The sequence below is a fragment of the Macrotis lagotis genome, chromosome X, assembly GCF_037893015.1.
Source record: "Macrotis lagotis isolate mMagLag1 chromosome X, bilby.v1.9.chrom.fasta, whole genome shotgun sequence".
In the NCBI taxonomy this organism is placed as follows: domain Eukaryota; kingdom Metazoa; phylum Chordata; class Mammalia; order Peramelemorphia; family Peramelidae; genus Macrotis; species Macrotis lagotis.
The window spans coordinates 267,376,457-267,391,174 of NC_133666.1; the positions used below are offsets into that span (position 1 = coordinate 267,376,457).

The 14,718-nt window shown below is 36.2% G+C and overlaps 1 long non-coding RNA gene across 1 annotated transcript in view; it reads left to right on the plus strand.

The window, feature by feature from the left end:
* Positions 1-7,416, plus strand: part of LOC141502856 (uncharacterized) — a 167,565-nt gene extending 160,149 nt beyond the window's left edge. The window contains exon 4 of the long non-coding RNA XR_012472676.1: positions 6,462-7,416. This is a non-coding gene — a long non-coding RNA (uncharacterized LOC141502856). The remainder of the gene's footprint in view (positions 1-6,461) is intronic.
* Positions 7,417-14,718: the final 7,302 nt, after the last annotated feature.

Below are 14,718 nucleotides of genomic sequence, written 5' to 3' on the forward strand. Positions count from 1 at the left end.
CCTTTTAAAATTAGAATATTTTATTTTTCACAATTACATGTAAAAGCAATTTTTTACAGTTTTTTTTAAATTTTGAGTTCCAAATTTTCTCCCTCCATCCCTTCTTTCCTCCCTCCCTATTTGATATAGTTTATATGTGTACAATCATGCAAAACACATTTCAACAACTAACTTTTTGGGGAAAATATGCAAAAGAAACATTTTTAAGTCCAATCTACTTTATTAACATTCCCATCACTTTAAGAATAAATAATCAACAGATCAACAAATTGAGCACTATTGTTAGTGTTTGAGAATTTCCAAGGTGTTAATAATTATTCTGAAAATTTAACAATACCCTACTTAGAATGGAGGAGCTGGTTCTAGCACAGCTAATCAATTCTAAGTAATTACCCTTATCTAATTACCTTAGTCTTCTGCTCTTCATCACCCCACAGGAAAATCACAAAATAAAAATGTACAAAACATGGTGGACAGCTAGGTGTCAAGACTGCCTAGAACACTCTTCTTGAGTTCAAATCTGGTCTTAGATACAAACTTCAAAAGTCATTTAGCTGGACAAATGATTTAAACCTGTTTGCTTCAATTTTCTCATCTTTACCTAGAAAACCCCAAATGGGGTCACAAAGAGTAGAACATGGCTGAAACAGCAGTAGCAAACATAACAACACAATAGGATGAGAAGATAGTAATGCACTGGTTCACTAGTCAGAAGGACCTGGGCGAAAAGCTTGCTTCCAATATGTACTACTTGTGTGATTTTGGTTAGAAGTTGCAAAAAGACATGTATAGATGATGTCAGGAATAAAAAGCAAAGAAAAACCTTTCCAATAATTAGTGCTCTCCCAAATTAGAATAGGCTATTTTAAGAAGTAATGGATCTGCTCTCATTAGAGGTCTTGAAAGCAAAGACCAGATGACTACTTTTTTAGTTATATTGTTTAAGGATTTCTTTTCAGGAAGAGTGGAACTAACTGTGGCCATGGAAATTTCTTCTAATTCTAATATTCTGTGATTCTAGGAAGTCACTTAATTTCCTCACTTGTAGGATGGGAGGATAGGAGAAGACTGCCTTTGAGGTTCTTTCTGGCTCTATATCTATGAACTGAAACTCCTTCAAGAAGGGACTCTTATATTTTATCTTTTTCCCCTAACATCTATCATACCAAACCTGGTTTAATAAATGCTTCTAAAATGAATGAGTGAATGAATTAATGAATGAATAAAAGGAATTGAGTTGCCTTGGCCATACTTCCATGCATGGTTCACTCAAAGGGTGTCAGATAGAAAAGGAAAGAGAAGATGTGGACCTGAAATTCAGCTTACTCCCTAAAGTCGTAAATCATTGAGGAAAAGGGCTAATGCAACTTTAATTGAAGTATTGCACACAGTGATGCCTATTAGCAGCTAGCTCTGGGGCAGTTGTAATTAAAGGACTATCAAATTTCTATTTCAGATCTCATTTTAAGAGATTTAAATTCTGTCTAACATAATCACCCTCTCAGGCTGGGGATTTGGAGTGGAAGGTCGCTGCCTAGAGAGATATTTTTTAATCACAGTTTAAAATAAATATATTTTGTTCCTTTTGAAGCAGAATGAAAGTCTTCCTTGGGGTTGCATAACTGAAAGTGTCCTCCCATTCCTACTCCCCCCCCCCCCCCCCGCCCCAAATAAAAGGGTAAGCAAATGAGTGCAAATGGCCCGGATTTTCCAGGAGAGAATATATGAAAACTGCTGAGACTCCAAACTTGACATAGCACATAGCATCTCTTCTACAAGCGACTTCCCATACAGATTTTTATTCTGCATGTAGGAGCAAGTTTATGTCCTACTTGCAGTTACTGGCATGAATTCATTTTTTCGGCAGCTTCCTGAATTCAACTCCCTTCTCCCTTCCCACTAGCCATCCCTTCCCTTCTCCACCCTCTGAATGAAACCCACCCAAATGCTAATGAGCATGAAGCAGATCATGCTAAATTAGCATTAATGGATTAGGAATCCCAAACCATAAAATTGGGGATTGAGGAAGCAAATGAAACCTACTCTTGGAAATTTCTTGGTTGTTCTTTGGTTTTGCAAAGGGCTTATATGAGTGTATCTCTCATGAGTGGTTTCCCCAGAGTGGTGTAGGAACTGAATTTTTTCCTAATTTGAATTTGCTCAAGTTGACAGAATGAAGTCACATATTAATATGACTTCAAAGTTTTCTTCTTTTTACCTAAATAACACTAGATATAACCTGAAGAAAACCATAGACTAAAACAAGCCAGTAATCTACAGGATACATTTGAAAGGGGTTGCAGGGAAGGAGAAGGGTCTTTGGTTTCAAAACAACAATTTAAAAATAATATATGGTTGATATCTTGTTTTAATATCACCAAAACTTCTCCCAGTATTCCCTTCCACCTCACATAGCCATCCCATATAACAAATATTTTTAAAAGGAAAAAAGTCAACAAAGTAAAAAATTACTTTGAAAAAGTCTGAAAGTATGTAAAATGTTTCACACCTGTGAACTTCTTACCTCTGTAAAGAAGTGGGATCAGTGTCTTAACCTATCTATTCTTTGGAGCCATATTTATTTTTATGTAATTTACAGTATTCAATCTCTATTATTTTATTATATTTTCCATTGTTGTGGTCACATATATTGTTATATTAGCTCTACTTACCTCACTCTGAATCAGTTCATGTCTTTCCTTGCTTCTATGCATTCATAACATCCATCCTTTCTTACAACCAGTAATATTCCATTACGTAATATTCATGTAATGCAATTTGCTTAACTAATCTCCAGTTGAAGGGCATTTCCTTAGTTTTCAGTTCTTTGCTATAAAAATAGTCATGTTAATGGCTAAAGAGTTTGGGGTTCTTTTATGGCTTGAATACATGCTTCTTTCTTTCAAAGCTCTGGGACCTGGGCAGAAATTTTATTTTCCCAAGTGAAAGTGTGATATCAACCAGTTACCTCTCTTTTACTTTCCCCTTTGATTAAAAGGATTAATTCTCCTTGGCTAACTATAATACATACGACCCTAGAGAACTGGGTTGTTTCTGGTTTTTAATCTGTGGTTTGGAAGGCTGAGATTGAAGGAGTGTATATCAAGTCTTCTCCTAGGGGTGTGAACAAACTCAGTAAATTTACCTCAAAAAGAGAAACTAACTCTGGAGGCTCTAAGTCTGAGAACAAAGCCTTAAGATGGGGGAGCCCCAAGGGATGGATATTGGCAGCAAAGTCATTTAGCAGATTGTAGGGTGCAATCCTAGAGGTGACCAGCAAGACTCAATTGAGCCCTTGGGGCCCTGGGATGACATGGAACAAAAAAAGCTGTCCAAGAGAACCTCACCCTGTTGAGAACAATTTCAGTAATTACTTAATTACACCCCTGCCAGCACTGAACCATTTCTGAATACAGGCAGCTATGATCAACAACATATTTAGGCACTTTGACATAGTGCCATTCTAAAGCCTGCATTTGGAAGAGACAATGCTCTAGATAAGAGACAGGAGATCACAGTGGATAGAAAGCAGGCCAATTCAGCAAGACCTGGGTTCAAATTTTACTTCTGATATACATTTGCAATGAGACCCTGGGCAAGTTACTTGTCACTTGAGTGCTCTAGGCAACTTTTTGGGTTTGATGTAGATTAATTGGCAAGTTAGATTGGCACACAAATAAAATCAGAGGTCCAGAAGATATTTAACAAAAAGTTTTTGTACTGATCAAGAAAATAGGTATGGAAGCTAAATGGGGATCTAGGCACCGAGGGAAAAACAAAGGGTATTAGCCAGATTTACAGGGTCTGCAAGTGACTGAATTAGGATCAAAAAGATTTCTTGACCTTGTATCTTTTCACAGTGGTGGTGGACAGAAGGGAATAACAAAGACCTTAAACCTATGGGAATTCTGGCTTATACAAATAAAACCAATACAACCAAGATTAGAAGGAACACAGAAAGCTGGAAAAATGTTCAAAACTAGTATTTATTAAAAAGGACTTATTTCTAAAATATAGAGAGAACTGGATCAAATTGCCAAGAATATAAGTGATTTCCCATTTGTAAATGGTCAAAAGAATATGAACAGGCAGTTTTTAGATGAAGAAATTAAAACTATGTATGACCAAATGAGAAAATTCTCCAAATCATTTTTAATTAGAGAAATGCAAATTAAAACAACTTTGAGGTACACCTTATCCCTATTGGATTGACTAAAATGACAAAAAGGGAAAATGACCAATTTTGGACAGGAAGTGGGAATATTGGGATTGTAATGCATTGTTGATGGAGTTATAAATTCATCCAACTATTCTAATTTGGAACTCTGCTCAAAGGGCAACCAAACTGAACATATCCTTTGATCCTACAATACCATTACTAGGTTTCTATCCCAAAGAAAGCATAAAAAGCAGAAAAGACACACATGTACAAAAATATTTATAGCAACTCATTTTGTAAGAAATCATTAGCAGGCAGAATTCAGAAAAGTCTGGAAAGACTTCCACAAACTGATGCTGAGTGAAGTACACAGAACTAGAAGAACATCTTCCACATTAGCAACAGTGTGAGATGATCAGCTATGATGAATTTAGCTCCTCAGCAGCTCAGTGATCAAGGACAATCCTGAGAGACCAGGTATGGTCAACGCCATTTACATCCAGAGAAAGAACTATAGAATCTGAATGCAGAGCAAAGCAAACTATGTTCACTTTAAAATTTTTTTTATTTATTTAAGGCAATAGGGATAAGTGACTTGCCCAAGGTCACATAGGCAATTATTAAGTGTCTGAGGTCACATTTGAACTCAGGTCCTCCTGACTCCAGGGTCAGTGCTTTATATACTACACTACCTAACTGCCCCCACTATGTTCACTTTTTAAAACTTATTTTATGTTCTTTTCTTTCTTTTTCATGGTTTTGCCCCTCCTTGGTTCCAATTCTTCTTTCACAATAGGACTAATACGGAAATATGTTAAACACTATTGTACATGTGCAATCTATATCAGATAGTTCACTGCCATGGAAGGGAGGAGGAAAAAGTGGGTGTTAGAAAAATCTGGAACTCAAAAGCTGGCAAAAGAATGAATGGTGAAAATTATATTTGCATATAATTGAAAAATAAGATAAAAATTAAGAAAATAAAGAAATTCTGGCTAATAACCTGGCCTCATGGTGGATATTAATCCACCCATATTTATTGAGATTGTGCTCCTGTCTTGGAAAGAGAGGATTGTGATTGTGCCAAATAGAACTATGACATTTGTCCCATCCAAAGTTACCCCACTATTTACTGATGACAAAAAAGAAGAAACTTCCTTGAAAAGTTAAAATATTTGTGAAATAAATCAAGGGTTTCAGCCCAAAGGAATGGTTTGATATAGTGGACAGAGAACTTACCTCAGGATCTGGAAGACCTGAGTTCAAGTCCACTCTCTGACATATACTTAGCTTCTATGTGATCTCAGGTGGATCACTTGATCTTCCTTCCCTTGTCCCAAGCAATACCTTAAAACTTGAAATTGTAGAGAAGGTGCTGAAATCATAGCTGATGAAAGCAAAGATCTGGTTTTAAAAAAAAGAATAAGAAGGATGTGGGTCAGAGTTTACTTTCTTTGCTGTTTCCAAGCATATATTTTGGAAGCTTCTGAGTCTGTTAGCCCAGGGTTGATTTGCACAGCCAGACCTATGGGTCATTTGAAGGACTATGTGACACAGAGAGCCAGACTCTTCTTCCTTTCATTCTCCTTTCTGAAACGGCTCTAGGGGATGTTGGGCCAAAGTAAACAACAATATTACTAGGATCAGGGAGCAGGATGTCACTGTGGAAAGTCAGGCAAAGAGCCAGTTAGGCTTAGAAGGACAGGATAAGGGGGGAAAAACTTCCTCAAAAAGTTATAATATTTTTAAAATGAATCAGAATCAAGAATTTCAGCCCAAAAGAATGGTTTGATATAATGGACAGAGAACTTACCTCAGCAACTGGAAGACCTGAGTTCAATTCCACTCTCTGTCATATACTTACTTTCTTATATACATCCTAACTTAAGATAGAAATGACCAAAAGTTTAGTATGTCCCCAGTTACATACCAGCATAGTTTTAGGAGCCAGCATTTTAAGCTTCTAGGGAATCATTGCTCATAGTTAGTTTTCCAGCCCTTTAACTGGGCCCTTTCTACCCTTCCATCTTCCTTCATATACAAGGGATGATGTAAAGCAGTGATACCGATACATTAAAAGCAAACAAACAAATCGACAAATGAGAACTTACAAATAAACATTGCTTTCTCCTGACAGCTACCCAATGATACTGCCTTTACTCAAAGCATTTAGGGGGGGATTTCAGATCTCATTTAAGAGCCAGTTCACAAAAATCATTCTCTATACTTAATAGTCACATCTTGTGCTTTATTTTAATGAAAACATTTTTTACCCAGCTCAATCTCTGATTTCATTTTCTAGACTCAGCTCTGAAGGACTTGGTGTCTCCCCAAATCAAATTTACCCTCAGCCAATGAAGATTTGCCATCACTGCAGAGAAATGGGCTCCAAAGTCAGTACAAAGGAGAAGTTATTAAAATATTGTAAGTGCTGCTGCTGCTTATCCTTTATTCTCAAAGAAGATCATGACATCAGTGAGGTGATTCCATGACATGCATGTGAATTAGATTTGAGTGAGGGGAGCTGTGCTAAGTCACCAGCCTCACTTTCTCCTCCAGAACCATCTGGGTCCAGTGGCCAGATATGAATCAGGGTAACTGGGAATGTCTCTGGATGTGAGGAAATCAAGGTTAAGTGACTTGTCCAAGTTCACTCAGTGTCTGAGGCCACATTTGAACTCGGGTCCTTCTGACTTCAGGGCTGAAGTTCTACCCCCTGATCTATCTAACTGCACCATCAGAATAACATGACTTCCTGAAAATACCAATTCAAAGGAAAACACTCAATTGGAAGGGTAAGTTCTGATTTGATTAAAAAATCAATTGCACTGGTTTATACTACAGCTAGATGGGCAAAGAGAAGAGAGTACTTGTGAGGAAGACACAAATTCACTTCCTCTCTTACTCTTACTGGCTGTGTGACCCTAGGCAAAACTCACTTAACTTATCCTAATTTTTCCTAGTTTCTCCCAGTCTTAGTTTCCTCATCCTTAAAATAACATCACCTGAAATAAGTCTTTGCAAACCTTAATGCATTATATAAATAGCAATTATTATATATAACATATGTTAGCTTCATCATCATATATGATATATATATATATATATGTATGTGAGTTTTGAGGAAATAGAGATCAACCTCAAGTTTTTGTTTTAAAGCATGGAGGGTAAATGTACTATATAATAAAGAGCTTTTCTCTCCATCTTTAGCCATACATGGGGAAAAGTTCATTGATCTATTAAATACTCTTATCCTTTTTTATCTAGCATACTATTTCTTTTCTCCATCTTTTTTCCTTCCTCCTCTCCATTGGGAGGGAGCACAACTTTGATTTGGTCCTGTTTCTGCAAATGGTAAGGAGAATGGAGTGGAGATAAGAGAGCAAAAAGGAGAAGGAATCAGCATATTATATTAGCTGCTCTATGCTGGTGTGTAAATGGTGGTGAGCCCTGGGCTTTGGCATCACAGAGTCATTCAAAGGACCATTTGGAAAAACTGGCTAAGGCAGTTAGCCTTCATCATGAATTCTGAAATGCCATCAAGTGCTTTACTGCCATAGAATGCTAAGTATTTTATTTAGAAATCCCCTTGACATAGCATAGGAAAAAAACCAGCAATGTTGAACCTAGGGCAAAATGTGCAAATCAAGGTTGCCACTGACCCCAGGGGCAGAAGGAAATAGTACAATATGGGAGGACCTCAAGGCTAGAGAGAGGGCTGCCTAATTTCCCAGGACTCTCAGCAAAATTTCCACCCATCAGACCATAGGTCAGGAACCTTCATCCATTCCCAAGTTAACTCCATTGTTTTCTGATACTTCAGCCTTAACACCTGTCGGTCTGTTCCCAAGAGACAGAAAGAGAACTGGTATTTCTGCTTAACAAAGAAAATATTTACAGATGGATCAGTCCCTGAACACCTTCCATCCTGTGGTGCAACTAAGAGGCTTGCTTTTGTGCAGATTAAATTGGAGAGTGCCTTGGAAGGAACTGTGGGAATATTCCAAGTGGGTACAGAGTTGCTTTAAAGGGATTGTATCCCAGAAAAATCTGTTAAGAAAGCAGTGGTTGCAAAGAATATAATAATCTTTACTTTCTCCAAATGTTTTGTATTTATTGTTTCCACTGGAAAAAAATTCATATATTCCTAATTCCCCAATTATGTCGTACAATTTAGTACCTTATTATATAACATCTATTGTCTTTCTGTCATAGTTTAGACTTATAAACTTATCTTGGATAGGAACTAATGTTAGAATTTTCTTGTAGCCTCCAATTGTTCAGTTACTAGGGGCATAAGAAGTATTTAATGAATACTTGCTGAATACTAGTTGGTAAATGAAGAAAATGTTTTACCACTCTTCCTCCCAAATCTCAATCTCAAGCCAAATTTAATTCAAAAGGATCTTAGATCCCCCTCCTTAAATAATATTTTAGATATCGATTGCTTTCTGCCCTAGTTATGAACATTTGGAGAAGGGAAGCCTTTTAATTTAGAATGTGTTTGTTCCAGAGATCTGCTAACAGCACTATGGTAGGCCTCCATTCCAAGTGAGTTGGTAAATGTTTAGCAACCGGATCTCCAGGGCAGAAAAGATAAACAGAACACACTTTTAATTTTAATTATTAACAATTTTTCCATCACTTCCTTAAGTCTAGACAAACAACAAAACGATAAATCAAGCCCTGATAGTTTGCCTGTTTCCAAGTTCTGAATGCTAACTCTGAAAATTACGAATCTTTCTTGATTTGTTTGATTTGTTTGATTTTGCCTGGACCCTTACAAAAACTGTTAATTTCTATATTGTTCAAGAACTGTACCACAAGGGTTTGCTGGGACTCCTTCATAAAAAGTCCTGGGAAGTAATTCAAAAGCATGAAGTCTGAACCTCCTTAAATCACCAAAGAGCTATAGTATATAAATTAAAAGAACTTTAATTGATTTTCTGGGTACAACAAATATTTATTTGGGGGGGGAGAGTACAAAGGAGGTGCAAAGGGAAGCATAAAATATATTTACACTTCTTTGTTCCTTAGAAGTTATGAAGAACAATCAAATTTTATAGAATTATAAAACGGTTAGCCATTGACTGGATGAAAAGTCAGCCGCACTACAGGTAGCCTTTAAAAAGAAGACGTTGGAATAACTCTGGAGTTAGTCATGATAGTGATACCTTCAAGAGAAGGTAAGTCAACCCTGGCAACTGAGAAGAGAATAAATTATAGAAATAGAACTCAGATCTTGAGTGGCAATTTTCCTTTGTATTTTCCAAAGTGAAGTAGGAAGAAGAGGGATTTTCTTTTTTATCCCTCTCCTTCAAGCCTTGGAACAACTCATACCATAGGAGATGCTTTAGTCAGAAGAAATTACTCCCAGAGAGACTTTCTGTGGAGTTAAGTTCAGTTATGGATGGGTGCAGCCTTAAGGAGTCCAGCTGAGCAATCTGCCCAGGAAAGAAATTGTGTTTAAGGCAACACAAAGTTAGGGACTCTTGAACTATTATATTTTAATAAATTAGTTTCAGGAGTATGGATCTCAGAAGTAGATACTATTGTGATAAATTAAATACAAAATCATGCAAAAACTTGATTAAATTAATTTTGTCATTGTGTATTTACTCAAATACATTAATATTAAATTACTCTCAAGTAGGATTCTGTGAAATCTTTTAACAATAAATTAGGACTTTCATACTCAACAAGGTGGCTTCAGGTAAGGGGAGCCATAGGTTTTTGAACAGTATAGGGTAGAATATTTGTTTGTTAGATTGCTTTCCAGCTATGGTTGCTTGTTAAGAGGGAATTTGTCTCAGGACAATCACATTTTGATCATGGGAAAGAATGGAGAAAGATCTGGGATAAGGAGAAACTAAGCATAAATGTGATCAGTATAAGAAGACCATGGTCAGGGGATGGGAAGAAGTATCAAGATGATTCCAAACCAAACCTGTTTATAGCCCCAAGCTATCTCAATTTTAATAGTTCATTCTAATTTCTTAAAATCCTTGAAGATATACATAGCTTCTATTGGAATGGTACTAAGGATTTGTCCAATGAGGCCCCTGGTATGGACAAACTAGTTTTAAAACATAAAAGGAGATAGGGAACATTTGGTAACAAATAGAAAGAGCATCAAAGTGTAAAATTCAGAGATAATCTTGGAGCCCCCTTATTACCCCCCCAGTCATATGAGTGTCTTTTAGTGATAACTTTTCCCTACAGCCCTGAGTTCCAGTGTTCACACTGTGGGTTCTTCAACCCCATCCATCCCTCCCCCACCACACACACACACACACACACACACACACACACACACACACACACACACACACACACTGTTTTTCAAAATTTGAACTGAACAAACATCAGACACAATGAGTGTCTCCAGTACATGTTGTATAATAGAATAAGCAAGACTTGACTCTAACATATGTAGTATAACAGAATAAGAGGATGAATATAAAATGGCATACTTCTATTATTTATAGTTTTTCTTTTTAATATATAAAAATATATAATATCCCAAACTGACCTACTTGTCTACGATTCTTTTTGGTCTTCATTCTATTCTCTTCTGAGGATTCCAAGTGAGATTTTCTGGCACACAAGAAATTTGTGCTTTCCTTTCTTCAACACAAAGATTGTCTCCCCTTACCTCCCACTATCCCTAATCACAGAGTGATAAACTAACAATAAGAGTCAGGGTAAATCATATAATCTCTCTGGTTCTCAGTTTCCTTATCTGTAAAATTAAGGGACTAGACCAAATTATCCTCCCTGGAAAGTCTTTTACTCTAAAAATTCTGAGGTTACTATGTGTTGTATTGAACAAAATGCTGAACATGGGATCCAGAAGAATTTTGTTGAAATTCTGGCTTCAATAGCTCAATCTGAGATTGTCATTTAATTTCTCTGAACCTGTTTTCTCATTCATAAAATAAGGCTAAATATACCTGTAAGGACCTTGAGTCCTCTAGGTCATCCACATTGTAAATTCTGTTGGCTAAGGTTGCCCCAAATGTCCATCATGATTAGCCTTCACTGATGCATACATGTTAGATGAGAGCTCAAATTCTCTTGTGGCTGGCCTGAGTTTCCATAATAAATCCTGCGGTTTATGGGGCAACAAATGAAAAAAGTTCTAATAAAGAAATGGATATTGAACTAAACTAGTTAAATTGTAAGATTCAGATGTTAACTTTTTTGTTGTTTCTTCATCTGGGTCTTATCTTGAATCTTCATTTCAGTTTCTATGTCACTCTTTCTGTGAATGTATCAAATTTATAATCTGACATCTTCCTATCTTTTCAATCTTTGTATGCATTCTGCAATATATTTATACTAGTCTACTTGCTGTTCCTCTTATACGGTGATTGCGCAGTATGATCTAGTGACCCTGGGGGACTATGAGATATTATAGGGATGGGGGGAAGTGCTCTGTGAAGTCATTTGCATCATAATATTAATACATTTTAATTTATAGTACTCTAAATATCAATATAATCTAATTAAACAAAAGTTCTTTAGCGATCCTCAATAATTTTTAATAGAATAAAGGGATCCTGAGACCAAAAAGCTCAAGAATAGATGCTTTACTTCATCACTCCTACTTTCATTTTTTGCTTTACCTGTCACTATCATCTGGGTCTGGAATGCACTCCCTCCCTGATTTGACCTCTTGGCTTTTTTTTTACTTCCTCGAGATTCAGCTCAAATGACATCCTTGCTAGGAGGTCTTTCCTGATCCACCAACTGCTGATATCTTCCCTACTCAGATTACTTTTCATCTTCTCTGTCCCCATCTTGATTTATTCACCCACTTATTTACCTCTTGTCTAACCCATAGAAGGTAAGTTCCTTAAATACTGGGATTGTTTTTGCCTTTCTACTTATCCCTAGGCTATGAATTTAATAAATACTTGTTGATGGACTGACTAAATGACTTCAGGTTTAGCTTAGGGACACAGTGGTTGATTCAGGAGTATAAGGAAGTGGCCAGAAAGCTTTTAATAAGGGAATCAGATTGGAATGATCTTGAGTATCATTTTTATTAGAATGATGAAGGAAATCTAAATAATAGAAATAATAGAAATTAATGGGAGTTGGATCAGAAGATCTGAAGAAGTGAAAGTAAATCTGTTTAGTGATATGTGATTCAGCTAGTTGATAAAAGTCAGAAATGATCACTTTGAAGGTAAATTACCTTCATCTCCTCTTAACTGATCTCTCTGATCCTGATTAACTTGAGGGTAGTAGTGCACTCATTGAAACTGCCAGAGGCTAGGACCAGGGCACAGATATGAAAACTACAGAGAACCAGATTCAGTCTTTTTAATAGAAGAAAGAACCCAATAATTTAATTCAACAAATTTACCGTTTGCTCAGGCTTAGAACTAGAAAGATTAAAAAAATTCTTGCCCTTTAAGAAACAGTACAGTGTTTAGCACATAGAAGGTATGGCTTACTGACTTGGGCTCATGTAGGAGGGTGGCAGGAATAATGGGTACACAAAGAAATACACAGGATAAATTCAATAGAATTGAAGTGAGAGGCACAAACTACCCTGGAACTTTCAGGTCTTTTGGGGAGGTGGACTTTAGAGGAAGCTGGCTAGACAGGCATATATAAAAATGCTACAGACAGCCTCATCATGTATCTTATTCAGTTACAGGTTGAACTAACTTGTCTCTGAAATGCTTTCTACCTCTAAGATTATTTGATTTCTTGCCAAAGAACGTCTTGTTTTTATAAATTTTTAATTAATTTTATCATGTTGCTTCCAGATCTATATTGCCTAAGAGGAATCAGCTTGAAAGGAGGAATTGTTTTATTTGTACAGAGTAATTATGTATATATATATATATATATATATATATATATATGTATACACACACACACACACACACACACATATATATATATATACATATATATATATATATATATATATATATATATATATATATATATATATATAAACACCCCTATTTCTGTCTAATGGTGGTCATCTCTATGGTAGGGATGGGGAAGGAAGAAAAAAAAATGAAATTTACTTGAAAACTTTATTGTTTATTTAAAAGGAAGAGCTAATTGTACATAGTAGATTTGGAGTTTCATTGAATCATCTTTTTTTAAATCATACAATATAATGGAAAAGTTTATTTTATTCCATAGATTAAAGATAAATAAATAAATATGTGTATAAATATATAAATATACATATACATATATTTAAATAAGGGAAAAAGAAAGGAGAAATTGGTTATAAATGGCTACATATGTGTAAAGGGCAAAAATACTTGTGTAGTTTCACCAGGTTAATTTTCCCAGGATGAGGGTTCTTAACATGGTGGCCACAAAGTTGATATTTAAAAAATAGTCTGAAAATTATTTTTTGATTTAAAAATACTATATATTTTATTTTATGCATTCAGAAACACTCTGAAGAAGGGGTCCAGAGTCTGATGAAGATAACCATAATACCCAATTTTGTAGTTGGGGAAGGGCACCACAACCTTCCAAAACCTTCAGGATAAACATCTGTTATCCTGCCTCACCTTGTATGTCTGAGTTGACATCTTTTGCCCATATGTGATTAATTCCTTCTGTCTCTTTGAGAGTCAGTTCTACCTCTCTGGGACCTGCTCACAATTGATTGTTTCCTTTTCCCTTATCTTTAGTCATTCTGACTCACCTATATGTTCTTTGCAGAAGAGAAACTTGGTTTTGCTCCATGGGGCTTGGCTGAAATGCCCCTTCTGCTTTCCTTGTTTGCTCTTTTTTGGCAAAGTGGAAAGAAAAAAAAACAAGCAAAGGATTTTAATGGCAATTCTGTGTGTAGGTGGCCAGTATGTGACTACCCTTTTCCAATCAGAAGGTTTCTTTGGCAAGCAGCTTAGCACTCTATATCTCTCTAACCTCTCAGTTGATATAAAAATTAATTTGTATCAAATTACTTAAGAATATGTATTAATCACCCTGGAAGGCTCCTATCTCCTTCTGCACCTGATTTCTGGCAGGGTCATATCTTTTTTTCCCCAGAACATATGCTTTTTTATGGCACTGGGGTTAAGTAACTTTCCCAAGGTCACACAGCTAGGCAATTATTAAGTGTCTGAGGACACATTCGAACTCAGGTCCTCCTGACTCCAGGGCCAGTGTGCTATCCACTGTGCCACCTAGCTGCCCCAAGAACATATGTTTTAAAACAGTTTTAGGGACGGCTAGGTGGCATAGTGGGTAAAGCACTGGCCCTGGAGTCAAGGAGTACCTGGGTTCAAATCTGGTCTCAGACACTTAATAATTACCTAGCTGTGTGGCCTTGGGCAAGCCACTTAACCCTATTTGCCTTGCAAAAAACTAAAAAAAAAATTTTAAACAGAACAGTTTTAGTATTTCCTCAGACTCCATTCTACAGAAATCAAAGGATTTTATGATAGTTTTAACACTTCAGTCCATCAAAATCTAGGGATTTGCCCCAACCTATTCTGAATGAATAATAACATCTACTGATAACAATGTTTTAACAACTAGATTCTTTGTTTTACTCCCCAAAATCT